We start from the raw sequence: 19,466 nt of genomic DNA on the forward strand, positions 1-19,466 counted from the left end.
TGAATTTCTTTCGCATTGTCCCAATAATAGGCTTTGTTTAATATCAGCGTAAGCAAAAAGGATACTAAGGGAGATACCTCCTCTCCTCCTCCTGGCTCTGATACAACCTTTCTGTTACTAACTAATAATAAATTGTTTAAAATCTACTTGATATACCAAAATGTTATAATGTCTGATTTAAAACGGCTTCGATGAGAGCCCGCAGGGCGACGCCGACATCGAGCGTAGCGAGATGAATGGGCAAGTAATAAATACTGGAAGCCTTGAACATAAAAGCGTCGTAGTAGCAAATTAGAGACTGCAAGCCCTTGTCCCAAGAACACACTGCATCTAATTTTAATGATGTTATACCTGCTATACTTAGCTGTGGATTAAGTGATTTGTGGTGTCAAGGCAACATTTGCTAACCTTGACCTTAAACAGGTATAATAACCCTAAGGAAGCAAACGTGAAAAGCCATAATAAAGCAGTAAATTTGGTTTCTTATTTTCATTTGATGCATTTCACACCATAATCCATTATATTACACCTAATACAACACATCAACATCTCATCGGTTTTTACATACACTACTAAACGCACATCAAACTACAGTCTACACGCACATCAAGACCCATCAAATAGTCAACTAGTAGGATGACTATTACTGAAACAATACCATTTAATTCAATGACATAAGAGCGGTTACAATTACACGTAACTGTAGATTATTTACACATATCATTTACGACAATCTACTGGATCATCACACTTGACTTTACACCTCAGGATTTGACATTATTCACAAAGATATAAATGGGACCACACAATTCATTCAATAAAGGATCGTCTTAATTTTGCACAGAATGATAAACTGATAATTCACTGATACATTTATTTGTATGATTTTAGTTATTTACAGTATTTGTCAATCTAATTAACAGAATTTTTATCCATTGTTATAGTATATAAGAAGGATCATCTACCTGGCCAGTAGAGAAACTTCAGCTTACTTTACACCTGTCAGTTTGATAATAAAACTTACCTTTATCAAGTTGACTTTACTGTTTTTTTATGCTTTTTTTTTTCCATGAATTTTAGTCTATAAAGCCTCAAATTCCACAGGTTCCATACTTCAATAACAAATATCACACTTTAAACCATCAAGGTTACATTAAACCATGCTATGACGATAGCTCACCCAAGCCCATCAAGGTTACTCAAATCAACCCTTATGGCCAGTGCTCTTGCATTGATTACCACTTTAAATCAAACGTCAACAACATTTGCCAGATATCGCAGTAGCAGCACCTATTGCTCTCTAACATCACTAATTCTACAAACCAGTTGCAAGTGTATAAATACTCTTCTTTTTTTTTACTCAATTCCAGGATCTTCAGTTCATTTTATACACAAATAAAATACAGTTGATTTCTATTGTATTTTACTATTGCTTTATTTATTTTTTTTGTGAAATCTATTCAAACCTGATTTCACTGCAAGAATAAAAGCATCGATAACTTAGAGATTGAGCTCCGTACAATGCAGAACATCAGGGACATTAGACCGAATTGTAATGCACTTACTCTTCTGGCAACGCAACCCACTACACCGTCGTTTTAGGTCGAATTCTGTTCAAATCTAGCCATTTTCAAGCACGAATATCTCATGCCACAAAGCGTTTTGAGCGCTTGAAATAGCTTCACACGCCTTCTCTTGGCTACTGATTTATCAGAAATAAATTATTTATAAAAAGGAGTATGAAATTAATCAGGTAGTAAAGAATATCGTTTATTACATTGAAAATAAGAGGGTTTATATACTATTCGAATTGAGGGATTTGATGTGAGGATAAAGTATTAGATGGGTTGATTTGGGTGATAGGATAATAGATCCAATCTATTATCCTGAACATGCCATGATATGGATCGTAACTGAATCCTGTTTCATGTCAAAGTTTATGATCTGATGTGATCGGTGCTTGAACTGCTTGTTTCTACGCATTTGGAGATCCGGTTTAGAAATGATACATCAGTATGAATCTTATAGTACTAGCGTATCTGAAGTCCATATCTTCTTATAGTATAAATCGATATCGTACTGTACATCTAATCCGGTGTACATATAGTTTATATCTAAATCTGGTAACTGGATGAACTGTCGGAATGCAGATAATAGTGGATGTGTTCCACAATTTCGGTGAGACTAACTCATGTAAACCTTGATGCGTTATTATGTTGTCGGTTGTTTAGAATAGCGAAATATAGACAGAGTAAATACAATTAGAACTGAATATATTTATTATGTTATTCCAAGATTGAATAGGGATCAAAACTGGTGTAGATATCAAAGGTATTTATAGTTATTTGACAGTGCCGCAGCAATAGGACCTTGATCTTGAATGCGGGATAATTGTATAAGCCTTGAACCAGTAACGAGGATGTGCTGCATCAGAACTCATGAACCACCAGTCAAGGATAAACGACAAAGATGATCCAGGATAGAATGTTCTTCCTAATAGCTTTGACGGAAGAACATTTGTCGGAATTGAAACCCACTTCCAGGGACGAAAGGCCATAGGCTACCACTCTCTAGGAACCAGGATATAGATTAGCCATTTGATGGCACCACTCATGTTCCTTCGTGCTGCTTGAATAAAGACCTCTCACTTCTACTATGCATCTCAGCTCATTCTCAGATCCTCTTATGTAATATATAACGCCTAATACATTTGCCTCTCAGAGATGATCTATATCCTAAACAGTCGGTAAGCCTGATAATGGTAATGGAAATGAGAAAGCGAATATGCTATTTAAACACTAAGGCTTTACATTTTGGCTTCGCTACGGTAAAACCACTTTTAAAATCGCTGTTATCATGTATTGGGCTAGATGCTTGAATACTATTTTGGTATTGCACCTTCGCCTCCCTATGATAAAATCCTTATATAAATTAATGCTAACAAAAGTTGGATTAAATGCTTGATTGTCATGGCCATTCACCTTCGTTTTACTACGGTATAACCCCCTCAAGGCCAATGATACCAACAAGTGTTGCCTTGAAACAACATATCACGCAATCCATAGCCAAATAGCAAACAAGAAATCACTTGACCAGATACGCTATGTTCTGGGAAGAAGAGCCTTTAATCTCTGATTAACTACGATGGCGCTTTTGTGTTCATATTTTCCAGTATCCGATATATGAAACCTCCGTGGTGCTATACCATACCATGGCCTAGAGCTTACCTTGATAGTAGTTGAATGCACGTTTATACAGTACAACTCCAAAAGAATTCACTCTGAATTTGCTAGTCAGCAACCAGCAATACTTATATTACCGGAATAATTTAAAGAACCTTCTGCCATTACATTTTAACTAAATTATTTTCCGTTATTGGGAATAGTCAAGTCGATCAAATCAATTTCAAGCTTTTCAATTCATTACATTCTTACCCATGAAAATGTGATATATTTAAAAAAAACCACAATTTGACAATATTAGAATTTTCTCACCATATATAAGGGTTCAATGTTAGTTAGATGTCAGACGTGAGACCATCAGCGTCTTTATATAAAGAAGTGTGGCCCAGACGTGAGCTTTCGGCGTCAGTATAAAAGAAGCAAGCACCCCCCCTTTTTTTTTCATTGTCAGGTGTCAGGTACACACAGACTTTGTGTGTAACTTTTTTAATTTAGTATAAATATCAACTTAGTTTGCAAAACAATAAAGATTATCTTATATCTCAATTCTATTCTTTTATATACATTTATCTAAGTCTACTCTAAAACTATACCTATACACACGACACAGGTGCACACAGACTTTGTTAGTAACTTTTATAGTTAATATGAATATCAAAAATAATAAAGGTTATTTTTTTTCTCACTTATACTGCTGAGACATATACATTTATCTAAATCTGTTACTTATACTCACAACACCATTAAATAACAAACACTTTGTAACATTCTATGCGGAAACTTTTTGATAATTTTACATTTATCTGCCAGTAACTTTTAAACGAATCAGCTCTAGTACACATTCAAAATAACATTCATATATTACGAACTGTTCAACAACGCGATGGCATAGTAAAAGCGAATATAGTACCACAAAATTTCGAGAACCTAATTCCACTACAGTAGCAGTTTATGAAGATTATTATCTACAGTCTGATTGGATTATTTTGTATATTCCACACGGTCATCAAGCGATTGAGAAACAGTATCTAATGAATATTATGGCAAACATTGTATCGTATAGTATTAAAAGACAAATTTTCATGTATGTTATCGTTTTACTATCTCATGCCGTGCAATAGATAGCATCCTATTAATAAAATTAAACAGTATGGGCCCGCTTCTGCAACAAAGGCAACATAATAAAGTGTGCTACTCTTTGGGGTATTCAATGCATGCATCTTTAATAAACTCAGTAAATCTGTAAGCCATGTCTTTCCACGTGTTGTATTCACATATAATCCAGCCCAGCCTTTCATAGTATTGATCTATACGAGGGCTTGATTGTTGCGAAGCGAATATGCAAAATCGTAGTATCTAAGTAGTAAATTCGATTCCTCTCTTTCTTTATTAATAATGGATTGTTTAAAATCTACATATATATAGCAGTGTTTATTATTGTTAATGATTTGGAATGTCTACGGCGGCAGCCCGCAGGGTGACACCGTCGTCAAGTGTAGTGATATTGCATCTAATTCAACATTTGTTAATATTAGTCCTAATCGATTTTACCGTAGCCAAGCAAAGGTGTACAACCATAGTGTTCAAGCAGCAAGTTTGGGTTCTCATTTGCATTGTTAATAATAAGCTTACCAGCAACATAGGGCATCAAAATTCGCATGAATTAGTCTTACAAAATCAATATGTCTCCTGTTAAAATTACAAGCTGCACAGGTTGCAGAACTGCCCTTCCAGACGACTTTAGCTACTAAAGATGCGGTTCATGCCGTGTAAATAAAAGCCATAAAGCAAAACATAACCAAATTGGACAGTTTTCAAGCCTTCATATCTTGACATGTAGACCTTCCTGAGCCACCGGAATAACGCCAAACAATTGCACTTAAGTAGTAGTAACTTTCTGACACCTTTGCTCAACCTTTTGAGAACCTAAAAAATATGGCCAAAAATCAACCAAAAAGCATGAGGTACCCCTCATGGTTTTTTACGAAAATCAAAGGATCGCATTTTTCGTTTTGAAAATAAAGAATTTTACTATGTCATATATCAAATTAAAATGCTTTTCTCGATCCAGAGCAACCTCTGAAACCACTGTTATGAGGCTTTCATATACAAAATATGGCTATTTTCGCTAAAAACCTCATTTCAAATTTTATTGAATTGCTCAATAGTTTCAATCAAAACACTTATTACATTTAGCACCGTCGGAAGCGCCTTGAAAAGTACTTCAAGAATGTATTAGGAAGCGTAGGGTGATCATCACAGTTCATATAGTCGAATACCAAAAAATAGATTAAAGAAGTCGAAAAAAGACGAGATCTGTCCAATCTTGAGCAGAAAAAAAAAAGCTGAGGTTGAATTAATTTTGGCGGCGGCATTGCTGATGGCTGACCTAAATGCCTTTCTGTTGATGATAATGATGATTGCGATGTTGATTAAATGGGGATCATGGAATTGAAAGGGTTATTGCTTAACCCAAATACTTTTTTGGGTGCTTTTGTTACAAGCGAGCCTTTTGCAATGTCAACATCTCAAAAAAGTCGCTGTAGATCTTACACAAGTCCTTTATTTACTTATGACCAGCTTTATGTCGCCATCTTATTAAGAGCATCAGCAGCAGTGAATAATATGACAATTCTATTATCAAAAAATGGCATTTGTGATATACAAATACTGCATAAAATTTGAATTTCTTTCGCATTGTCCCAATAATAGGCTTTGTTTAATATCAGCGTAAGCAAAAAGGATACTAAGGGAGATACCTCCTCTCCTCCTCCTGGCTCTGATACAACCTTTCTGTTACTAACTAATAATAAATTGTTTAAAATCTACTTGATATACCAAAATGTTATAATGTCTGATTTAAAACGGCTTCGATGAGAGCCCGCAGGGCGACGCCGACATCGAGCGTAGCGAGATGAATGGGCAAGTAATAAATACTGGAAGCCTTGAACATAAAAGCGTCGTAGTAGCAAATTAGAGACTGCAAGCCCTTGTCCCAAGAACACACTGCATCTAATTTTAATGATGTTATACCTGCTATACTTAGCTGTGGATTAAGTGATTTGTGGTGTCAAGGCAACATTTGCTAACCTTGACCTTAAACAGGTATAATAACCCTAAGGAAGCAAACGTGAAAAGCCATAATAAAGCAGTAAATTTGGTTTCTTATTTTCATTTGATGCATTTCACACCATAATCCATTATATTACACCTAATACAACACATCAACATCTCATCGGTTTTTACATACACTACTAAACGCACATCAAACTACAGTCTACACGCACATCAAGACCCATCAAATAGTCAACTAGTAGGATGACTATTACTGAAACAATACCATTTAATTCAATGACATAAGAGCGGTTACAATTACACGTAACTGTAGATTATTTACACATATCATTTACGACAATCTACTGGATCATCACACTTGACTTTACACCTCAGGATTTGACATTATTCACAAAGATATAAATGGGACCACACAATTCATTCAATAAAGGATCGTCTTAATTTTGCACAGAATGATAAACTGATAATTCACTGATACATTTATTTGTATGATTTTAGTTATTTACAGTATTTGTCAATCTAATTAACAGAATTTTTATCCATTGTTATAGTATATAAGAAGGATCATCTACCTGGCCAGTAGAGAAACTTCAGCTTACTTTACACCTGTCAGTTTGATAATAAAACTTACCTTTATCAAGTTGACTTTACTGTTTTTTTATGCTTTTTTTTTTCCATGAATTTTAGTCTATAAAGCCTCAAATTCCACAGGTTCCATACTTCAATAACAAATATCACACTTTAAACCATCAAGGTTACATTAAACCATGCTATGACGATAGCTCACCCAAGCCCATCAAGGTTACTCAAATCAACCCTTATGGCCAGTGCTCTTGCATTGATTACCACTTTAAATCAAACGTCAACAACATTTGCCAGATATCGCAGTAGCAGCACCTATTGCTCTCTAACATCACTAATTCTACAAACCAGTTGCAAGTGTATAAATACTCTTCTTTTTTTTTACTCAATTCCAGGATCTTCAGTTCATTTTATACACAAATAAAATACAGTTGATTTCTATTGTATTTTACTATTGCTTTATTTATTTTTTTTGTGAAATCTATTCAAACCTGATTTCACTGCAAGAATAAAAGCATCGATAACTTAGAGATTGAGCTCCGTACAATGCAGAACATCAGGGACATTAGACCGAATTGTAATGCACTTACTCTTCTGGCAACGCAACCCACTACACCGTCGTTTTAGGTCGAATTCTGTTCAAATCTAGCCATTTTCAAGCACGAATATCTCATGCCACAAAGCGTTTTGAGCGCTTGAAATAGCTTCACACGCCTTCTCTTGGCTACTGATTTATCAGAAATAAATTATTTATAAAAAGGAGTATGAAATTAATCAGGTAGTAAAGAATATCGTTTATTACATTGAAAATAAGAGGGTTTATATACTATTCGAATTGAGGGATTTGATGTGAGGATAAAGTATTAGATGGGTTGATTTGGGTGATAGGATAATAGATCCAATCTATTATCCTGAACATGCCATGATATGGATCGTAACTGAATCCTGTTTCATGTCAAAGTTTATGATCTGATGTGATCGGTGCTTGAACTGCTTGTTTCTACGCATTTGGAGATCCGGTTTAGAAATGATACATCAGTATGAATCTTATAGTACTAGCGTATCTGAAGTCCATATCTTCTTATAGTATAAATCGATATCGTACTGTACATCTAATCCGGTGTACATATAGTTTATATCTAAATCTGGTAACTGGATGAACTGTCGGAATGCAGATAATAGTGGATGTGTTCCACAATTTCGGTGAGACTAACTCATGTAAACCTTGATGCGTTATTATGTTGTCGGTTGTTTAGAATAGCGAAATATAGACAGAGTAAATACAATTAGAACTGAATATATTTATTATGTTATTCCAAGATTGAATAGGGATCAAAACTGGTGTAGATATCAAAGGTATTTATAGTTATTTGACAGTGCCGCAGCAATAGGACCTTGATCTTGAATGCGGGATAATTGTATAAGCCTTGAACCAGTAACGAGGATGTGCTGCATCAGAACTCATGAACCACCAGTCAAGGATAAACGACAAAGATGATCCAGGATAGAATGTTCTTCCTAATAGCTTTGACGGAAGAACATTTGTCGGAATTGAAACCCACTTCCAGGGACGAAAGGCCATAGGCTACCACTCTCTAGGAACCAGGATATAGATTAGCCATTTGATGGCACCACTCATGTTCCTTCGTGCTGCTTGAATAAAGACCTCTCACTTCTACTATGCATCTCAGCTCATTCTCAGATCCTCTTATGTAATATATAACGCCTAATACATTTGCCTCTCAGAGATGATCTATATCCTAAACAGTCGGTAAGCCTGATAATGGTAATGGAAATGAGAAAGCGAATATGCTATTTAAACACTAAGGCTTTACATTTTGGCTTCGCTACGGTAAAACCACTTTTAAAATCGCTGTTATCATGTATTGGGCTAGATGCTTGAATACTATTTTGGTATTGCACCTTCGCCTCCCTATGATAAAATCCTTATATAAATTAATGCTAACAAAAGTTGGATTAAATGCTTGATTGTCATGGCCATTCACCTTCGTTTTACTACGGTATAACCCCCTCAAGGCCAATGATACCAACAAGTGTTGCCTTGAAACAACATATCACGCAATCCATAGCCAAATAGCAAACAAGAAATCACTTGACCAGATACGCTATGTTCTGGGAAGAAGAGCCTTTAATCTCTGATTAACTACGATGGCGCTTTTGTGTTCATATTTTCCAGTATCCGATATATGAAACCTCCGTGGTGCTATACCATACCATGGCCTAGAGCTTACCTTGATAGTAGTTGAATGCACGTTTATACAGTACAACTCCAAAAGAATTCACTCTGAATTTGCTAGTCAGCAACCAGCAATACTTATATTACCGGAATAATTTAAAGAACCTTCTGCCATTACATTTTAACTAAATTATTTTCCGTTATTGGGAATAGTCAAGTCGATCAAATCAATTTCAAGCTTTTCAATTCATTACATTCTTACCCATGAAAATGTGATATATTTAAAAAAAACCACAATTTGACAATATTAGAATTTTCTCACCATATATAAGGGTTCAATGTTAGTTAGATGTCAGACGTGAGACCATCAGCGTCTTTATATAAAGAAGTGTGGCCCAGACGTGAGCTTTCGGCGTCAGTATAAAAGAAGCAAGCACCCCCCCTTTTTTTTTTCATTGTCAGGTGTCAGGTACACACAGACTTTGTGTGTAACTTTTTTAATTTAGTATAAATATCAACTTAGTTTGCAAAACAATAAAGATTATCTTATATCTCAATTCTATTCTTTTATATACATTTATCTAAGTCTACTCTAAAACTATACCTATACACACGACACAGGTGCACACAGACTTTGTTAGTAACTTTTATAGTTAATATGAATATCAAAAATAATAAAGGTTATTTTTTTTCTCACTTATACTGCTGAGACATATACATTTATCTAAATCTGTTACTTATACTCACAACACCATTAAATAACAAACACTTTGTAACATTCTATGCGGAAACTTTTTGATAATTTTACATTTATCTGCCAGTAACTTTTAAACGAATCAGCTCTAGTACACATTCAAAATAACATTCATATATTACGAACTGTTCAACAACGCGATGGCATAGTAAAAGCGAATATAGTACCACAAAATTTCGAGAACCTAATTCCACTACAGTAGCAGTTTATGAAGATTATTATCTACAGTCTGATTGGATTATTTTGTATATTCCACACGGTCATCAAGCGATTGAGAAACAGTATCTAATGAATATTATGGCAAACATTGTATCGTATAGTATTAAAAGACAAATTTTCATGTATGTTATCGTTTTACTATCTCATGCCGTGCAATAGATAGCATCCTATTAATAAAATTAAACAGTATGGGCCCGCTTCTGCAACAAAGGCAACATAATAAAGTGTGCTACTCTTTGGGGTATTCAATGCATGCATCTTTAATAAACTCAGTAAATCTGTAAGCCATGTCTTTCCACGTGTTGTATTCACATATAATCCAGCCCAGCCTTTCATAGTATTGATCTATACGAGGGCTTGATTGTTGCGAAGCGAATATGCAAAATCGTAGTATCTAAGTAGTAAATTCGATTCCTCTCTTTCTTTATTAATAATGGATTGTTTAAAATCTACATATATATAGCAGTGTTTATTATTGTTAATGATTTGGAATGTCTACGGCGGCAGCCCGCAGGGTGACACCGTCGTCAAGTGTAGTGATATTGCATCTAATTCAACATTTGTTAATATTAGTCCTAATCGATTTTACCGTAGCCAAGCAAAGGTGTACAACCATAGTGTTCAAGCAGCAAGTTTGGGTTCTCATTTGCATTGTTAATAATAAGCTTACCAGCAACATAGGGCATCAAAATTCGCATGAATTAGTCTTACAAAATCAATATGTCTCCTGTTAAAATTACAAGCTGCACAGGTTGCAGAACTGCCCTTCCAGACGACTTTAGCTACTAAAGATGCGGTTCATGCCGTGTAAATAAAAGCCATAAAGCAAAACATAACCAAATTGGACAGTTTTCAAGCCTTCATATCTTGACATGTAGACCTTCCTGAGCCACCGGAATAACGCCAAACAATTGCACTTAAGTAGTAGTAACTTTCTGACACCTTTGCTCAACCTTTTGAGAACCTAAAAAATATGGCCAAAAATCAACCAAAAAGCATGAGGTACCCCTCATGGTTTTTTACGAAAATCAAAGGATCGCATTTTTCGTTTTGAAAATAAAGAATTTTACTATGTCATATATCAAATTAAAATGCTTTTCTCGATCCAGAGCAACCTCTGAAACCACTGTTATGAGGCTTTCATATACAAAATATGGCTATTTTCGCTAAAAACCTCATTTCAAATTTTATTGAATTGCTCAATAGTTTCAATCAAAACACTTATTACATTTAGCACCGTCGGAAGCGCCTTGAAAAGTACTTCAAGAATGTATTAGGAAGCGTAGGGTGATCATCACAGTTCATATAGTCGAATACCAAAAAATAGATTAAAGAAGTCGAAAAAAGACGAGATCTGTCCAATCTTGAGCAGAAAAAAAAAAGCTGAGGTTGAATTAATTTTGGCGGCGGCATTGCTGATGGCTGACCTAAATGCCTTTCTGTTGATGATAATGATGATTGCGATGTTGATTAAATGGGGATCATGGAATTGAAAGGGTTATTGCTTAACCCAAATACTTTTTTGGGTGCTTTTGTTACAAGCGAGCCTTTTGCAATGTCAACATCTCAAAAAAGTCGCTGTAGATCTTACACAAGTCCTTTATTTACTTATGACCAGCTTTATGTCGCCATCTTATTAAGAGCATCAGCAGCAGTGAATAATATGACAATTCTATTATCAAAAAATGGCATTTGTGATATACAAATACTGCATAAAATTTGAATTTCTTTCGCATTGTCCCAATAATAGGCTTTGTTTAATATCAGCGTAAGCAAAAAGGATACTAAGGGAGATACCTCCTCTCCTCCTCCTGGCTCTGATACAACCTTTCTGTTACTAACTAATAATAAATTGTTTAAAATCTACTTGATATACCAAAATGTTATAATGTCTGATTTAAAACGGCTTCGATGAGAGCCCGCAGGGCGACGCCGACATCGAGCGTAGCGAGATGAATGGGCAAGTAATAAATACTGGAAGCCTTGAACATAAAAGCGTCGTAGTAGCAAATTAGAGACTGCAAGCCCTTGTCCCAAGAACACACTGCATCTAATTTTAATGATGTTATACCTGCTATACTTAGCTGTGGATTAAGTGATTTGTGGTGTCAAGGCAACATTTGCTAACCTTGACCTTAAACAGGTATAATAACCCTAAGGAAGCAAACGTGAAAAGCCATAATAAAGCAGTAAATTTGGTTTCTTATTTTCATTTGATGCATTTCACACCATAATCCATTATATTACACCTAATACAACACATCAACATCTCATCGGTTTTTACATACACTACTAAACGCACATCAAACTACAGTCTACACGCACATCAAGACCCATCAAATAGTCAACTAGTAGGATGACTATTACTGAAACAATACCATTTAATTCAATGACATAAGAGCGGTTACAATTACACGTAACTGTAGATTATTTACACATATCATTTACGACAATCTACTGGATCATCACACTTGACTTTACACCTCAGGATTTGACATTATTCACAAAGATATAAATGGGACCACACAATTCATTCAATAAAGGATCGTCTTAATTTTGCACAGAATGATAAACTGATAATTCACTGATACATTTATTTGTATGATTTTAGTTATTTACAGTATTTGTCAATCTAATTAACAGAATTTTTATCCATTGTTATAGTATATAAGAAGGATCATCTACCTGGCCAGTAGAGAAACTTCAGCTTACTTTACACCTGTCAGTTTGATAATAAAACTTACCTTTATCAAGTTGACTTTACTGTTTTTTTATGCTTTTTTTTTCCATGAATTTTAGTCTATAAAGCCTCAAATTCCACAGGTTCCATACTTCAATAACAAATATCACACTTTAAACCATCAAGGTTACATTAAACCATGCTATGACGATAGCTCACCCAAGCCCATCAAGGTTACTCAAATCAACCCTTATGGCCAGTGCTCTTGCATTGATTACCACTTTAAATCAAACGTCAACAACATTTGCCAGATATCGCAGTAGCAGCACCTATTGCTCTCTAACATCACTAATTCTACAAACCAGTTGCAAGTGTATAAATACTCTTCTTTTTTTTTACTCAATTCCAGGATCTTCAGTTCATTTTATACACAAATAAAATACAGTTGATTTCTATTGTATTTTACTATTGCTTTATTTATTTTTTTTGTGAAATCTATTCAAACCTGATTTCACTGCAAGAATAAAAGCATCGATAACTTAGAGATTGAGCTCCGTACAATGCAGAACATCAGGGACATTAGACCGAATTGTAATGCACTTACTCTTCTGGCAACGCAACCCACTACACCGTCGTTTTAGGTCGAATTCTGTTCAAATCTAGCCATTTTCAAGCACGAATATCTCATGCCACAAAGCGTTTTGAGCGCTTGAAATAGCTTCACACGCCTTCTCTTGGCTACTGATTTATCAGAAATAAATTATTTATAAAAAGGAGTATGAAATTAATCAGGTAGTAAAGAATATCGTTTATTACATTGAAAATAAGAGGGTTTATATACTATTCGAATTGAGGGATTTGATGTGAGGATAAAGTATTAGATGGGTTGATTTGGGTGATAGGATAATAGATCCAATCTATTATCCTGAACATGCCATGATATGGATCGTAACTGAATCCTGTTTCATGTCAAAGTTTATGATCTGATGTGATCGGTGCTTGAACTGCTTGTTTCTACGCATTTGGAGATCCGGTTTAGAAATGATACATCAGTATGAATCTTATAGTACTAGCGTATCTGAAGTCCATATCTTCTTATAGTATAAATCGATATCGTACTGTACATCTAATCCGGTGTACATATAGTTTATATCTAAATCTGGTAACTGGATGAACTGTCGGAATGCAGATAATAGTGGATGTGTTCCACAATTTCGGTGAGACTAACTCATGTAAACCTTGATGCGTTATTATGTTGTCGGTTGTTTAGAATAGCGAAATATAGACAGAGTAAATACAATTAGAACTGAATATATTTATTATGTTATTCCAAGATTGAATAGGGATCAAAACTGGTGTAGATATCAAAGGTATTTATAGTTATTTGACAGTGCCGCAGCAATAGGACCTTGATCTTGAATGCGGGATAATTGTATAAGCCTTGAACCAGTAACGAGGATGTGCTGCATCAGAACTCATGAACCACCAGTCAAGGATAAACGACAAAGATGATCCAGGATAGAATGTTCTTCCTAATAGCTTTGACGGAAGAACATTTGTCGGAATTGAAACCCACTTCCAGGGACGAAAGGCCATAGGCTACCACTCTCTAGGAACCAGGATATAGATTAGCCATTTGATGGCACCACTCATGTTCCTTCGTGCTGCTTGAATAAAGACCTCTCACTTCTACTATGCATCTCAGCTCATTCTCAGATCCTCTTATGTAATATATAACGCCTAATACATTTGCCTCTCAGAGATGATCTATATCCTAAACAGTCGGTAAGCCTGATAATGGTAATGGAAATGAGAAAGCGAATATGCTATTTAAACACTAAGGCTTTACATTTTGGCTTCGCTACGGTAAAACCACTTTTAAAATCGCTGTTATCATGTATTGGGCTAGATGCTTGAATACTATTTTGGTATTGCACCTTCGCCTCCCTATGATAAAATCCTTATATAAATTAATGCTAACAAAAGTTGGATTAAATGCTTGATTGTCATGGCCATTCACCTTCGTTTTACTACGGTATAACCCCCTCAAGGCCAATGATACCAACAAGTGTTGCCTTGAAACAACATATCACGCAATCCATAGCCAAATAGCAAACAAGAAATCACTTGACCAGATACGCTATGTTCTGGGAAGAAGAGCCTTTAATCTCTGATTAACTACGATGGCGCTTTTGTGTTCATATTTTCCAGTATCCGATATATGAAACCTCCGTGGTGCTATACCATACCATGGCCTAGAGCTTACCTTGATAGTAGTTGAATGCACGTTTATACAGTACAACTCCAAAAGAATTCACTCTGAATTTGCTAGTCAGCAACCAGCAATACTTATATTACCGGAATAATTTAAAGAACCTTCTGCCATTACATTTTAACTAAATTATTTTCCGTTATTGGGAATAGTCAAGTCGATCAAATCAATTTCAAGCTTTTCAATTCATTACATTCTTACCCATGAAAATGTGATATATTTAAAAAAAACCACAATTTGACAATATTAGAATTTTCTCACCATATATAAGGGTTCAATGTTAGTTAGATGTCAGACGTGAGACCATCAGCGTCTTTATATAAAGAAGTGTGGCCCAGACGTGAGCTTTCGGCGTCAGTATAAAAGAAGCAAGCACCCCCCCTTTTTTTTTTCATTGTCAGGTGTCAGGTACACACAGACTTTGTGTGTAACTTTTTTAATTTAGTATAAATATCAACTTAGTTTGCAAAACAATAAAGATTATCTTATATCTCAATTCTATTCTTTTATATACATTTATCTAAGTCTACTCTAAAACTATACCTATACACACGACACAGGTGCACACAGACTTTGTTAGTAACTTTTATAGTTAATATGAATATCAAAAATAATAAAGGTTATTTTTTTTCTCACTTATACTGCTGAGACATATACATTTATCTAAATCTGTTACTTATACTCACAACACCATTAAATAACAAACACTTTGTAACATTCTATGCGGAAACTTTTTGATAATTTTACATTTATCTGCCAGTAACTTTTAAACGAATCAGCTCTAGTACACATTCAAAATAACATTCATATATTACGAACTGTTCAACAACGCGATGGCATAGTAAAAGCGAATATAGTACCACAAAATTTCGAGAACCTAATTCCACTACAGTAGCAGTTTATGAAGATTATTATCTACAGTCTGATTGGATTATTTTGTATATTCCACACGGTCATCAAGCGATTGAGAAACAGTATCTAATGAATATTATGGCAAACATTGTATCGTATAGTATTAAAAGACAAATTTTCATGTATGTTATCGTTTTACTATCTCATGCCGTGCAATAGATAGCATCCTATTAATAAAATTAAACAGTATGGGCCCGCTTCTGCAACAAAGGCAACATAATAAAGTGTGCTACTCTTTGGGGTATTCAATGCATGCATCTTTAATAAACTCAGTAAATCTGTAAGCCATGTCTTTCCACGTGTTGTATTCACATATAATCCAGCCCAGCCTTTCATAGTATTGATCTATACGAGGGCTTGATTGTTGCGAAGCGAATATGCAAAATCGTAGTATCTAAGTAGTAAATTCGATTCCTCTCTTTCTTTATTAATAATGGATTGTTTAAAATCTACATATATATAGCAGTGTTTATTATTGTTAATGATTTGGAATGTCTACGGCGGCAGCCCGCAGGGTGACACCGTCGTCAAGTGTAGTGATATTGCATCTAATTCAACATTTGTTAATATTAGTCCTAATCGATTTTACCGTAGCCAAGCAAAGGTGTACAACCATAGTGTTCAAGCAGCAAGTTAGGGTTCTCATTTGCATTGTTAATAATAAGCTTACCAGCAACATAGGGCATCAAAATTCGCATGAATTAGTCTTACAAAATCAATATGTCTCCTGTTAAAATTACAAGCTGCACAGGTTGCAGAACTGCCCTTCCAGACGACTTTAGCTACTAAAGATGCGGTTCATGCCGTGTAAATAAAAGCCATAAAGCAAAACATAACCAAATTGGACAGTTTTCAAGCCTTCATATCTTGACATGTAGACCTTCCTGAGCCACCGGAATAACGCCAAACAATTGCACTTAAGTAGTAGTAACTTTCTGACACCTTTGCTCAACCTTTTGAGAACCTAAAAAATATGGCCAAAAATCAACCAAAAAGCATGAGGTACCCCTCATGGTTTTTTACGAAAATCAAAGGATCGCATTTTTCGTTTTGAAAATAAAGAATTTTACTATGTCATATATCAAATTAAAATGCTTTTCTCGATCCAGAGCAACCTCTGAAACCACTGTTATGAGGCTTTCATATACAAAATATGGCTATTTTCGCTAAAAACCTCATTTCAAATTTTATTGAATTGCTCAATAGTTTCAATCAAAACACTTATTACATTTAGCACCGTCGGAAGCGCCTTGAAAAGTACTTCAAGAATGTATTAGGAAGCGTAGGGTGATCATCACAGTTCATATAGTCGAATACCAAAAAATAGATTAAAGAAGTCGAAAAAAGACGAGATCTGTCCAATCTTGAGCAGAAAAAAAAAAGCTGAGGTTGAATTAATTTTGGCGGCGGCATTGCTGATGGCTGACCTAAATGCCTTTCTGTTGATGATAATGATGATTGCGATGTTGATTAAATGGGGATCATGGAATTGAAAGGGTTATTGCTTAACCCAAATACTTTTTTGGGTGCTTTTGTTACAAGCGAGCCTTTTGCAATGTCAACATCTCAAAAAAGTCGCTGTAGATCTTACACAAGTCCTTTATTTACTTATGACCAGCTTTATGTCGCCATCTTATTAAGAGCATCAGCAGCAGTGAATAATATGACAATTCTATTATCAAAAAATGGCATTTGTGATATACAAATACTGCATAAAATTTGAATTTCTTTCGCATTGTCCCAATAATAGGCTTTGTTTAATATCAGCGTAAGCAAAAAGGATACTAAGGGAGATACCTCCTCTCCTCCTCCTGGCTCTGATACAACCTTTCTGTTACTAACTAATAATAAATTGTTTAAAATCTACTTGATATACCAAAATGTTATAATGTCTGATTTAAAACGGCTTCGATGAGAGCCCGCAGGGCGACGCCGACATCGAGCGTAGCGAGATGAATGGGCAAGTAATAAATACTGGAAGCCTTGAACATAAAAGCGTCGTAGTAGCAAATTAGAGACTGCAAGCCCTTGTCCCAAGAACACACTGCATCTAATTTTAATGATGTTATACCTGCTATACTTAGCTGTGGATTAAGTGATTTGTGGTGTCAAGGCAACATTTGCTAACCTTGACCTTAAACAGGTATAATAACCCTAAGGAAGCAAACGTGAAAAGCCATAATAAAGCAGTAAATTTGGTTTCTTATTTTCATTTGATGCATTTCACACCATAATCCATTATATTACACCTAATACAACACATCAACATCTCATCGGTTTTTACATACACTACTAAACGCACATCAAACTACAGTCTACACGCACATCAAGACCCATCAAATAGTCAACTAGTAGGATGACTATTACTGAAACAATACCATTTAATTCAATGACATAAGAGCGGTTACAATTACACGTAACTGTAGATTATTTACACATATCATTTACGACAATCTACTGGATCATCACACTTGACTTTACACCTCAGGATTTGACATTATTCACAAAGATATAAATGGGACCACACAATTCATTCAATAAAGGATCGTCTTAATTTTGCACAGAATGATAAACTGATAATTCACTGATACATTTATTTGTATGATTTTAGTTATTTACAGTATTTGTCAATCTAATTAACAGAATTTTTATCCATTGTTATAGTATATAAGAAGGATCATCTACCTGGCCAGTAGAGAAACTTCAGCTTACTTTACACCTGTCAGTTTGATAATAAAACTTACCTTTATCAAGTTGACTTTACTGTTTTTTTATGCTTTTTTTTTTCCATGAATTTTAGTCTATAAAGCCTCAAATTCCACAGGTTCCATACTTCAATAACAAATATCACACTTTAAACCATCAAGGTTACATTAAACCATGCTATGACGATAGCTCACCCAAGCCCATCAAGGTTACTCAAATCAACCCTTATGGCCAGTGCTCTTGCATTGATTACCACTTTAAATCAAACGTCAACAACATTTGCCAGATATCGCAGTAGCAGCACCTATTGCTCTCTAACATCACTAATTCTACAAACCAGTTGCAAGTGTATAAATACTCTTCTTTTTTTTTACTCAATTCCAGGATCTTCAGTTCATTTTATACACAAATAAAATACAGTTGATTTCTATTGTATTTTACTATTGCTTTATTTATTTTTTTTGTGAAATCTATTCAAACCTGATTTCACTGCAAGAATAAAAGCATCGATAACTTAGAGATTGAGCTCCGTACAATGCAGAACATCAGGGACATTAGACCGAATTGTAATGCACTTACTCTTCTGGCAACGCAACCCACTACACCGTCGTTTTAGGTCGAATTCTGTTCAAATCTAGCCATTTTCAAGCACGAATATCTCATGCCACAAAGCGTTTTGAGCGCTTGAAATAGCTTCACACGCCTTCTCTTGGCTACTGATTTATCAGAAATAAATTATTTATAAAAAGGAGTATGAAATTAATCAGGTAGTAAAGAATATCGTTTATTACATTGAAAATAAGAGGGTTTATATACTATTCGAATTGAGGGATTTGATGTGAGGATAAAGTATTAGATGGGTTGATTTGGGTGATAGGATAATAGAT

The sequence above is a fragment of the Mucor velutinosus genome (assembly GCF_035048745.1).
Source record: "Mucor velutinosus strain NIH1002 chromosome Unknown tig00000041, whole genome shotgun sequence".
In the NCBI taxonomy this organism is placed as follows: domain Eukaryota; kingdom Fungi; phylum Mucoromycota; class Mucoromycetes; order Mucorales; family Mucoraceae; genus Mucor; species Mucor velutinosus.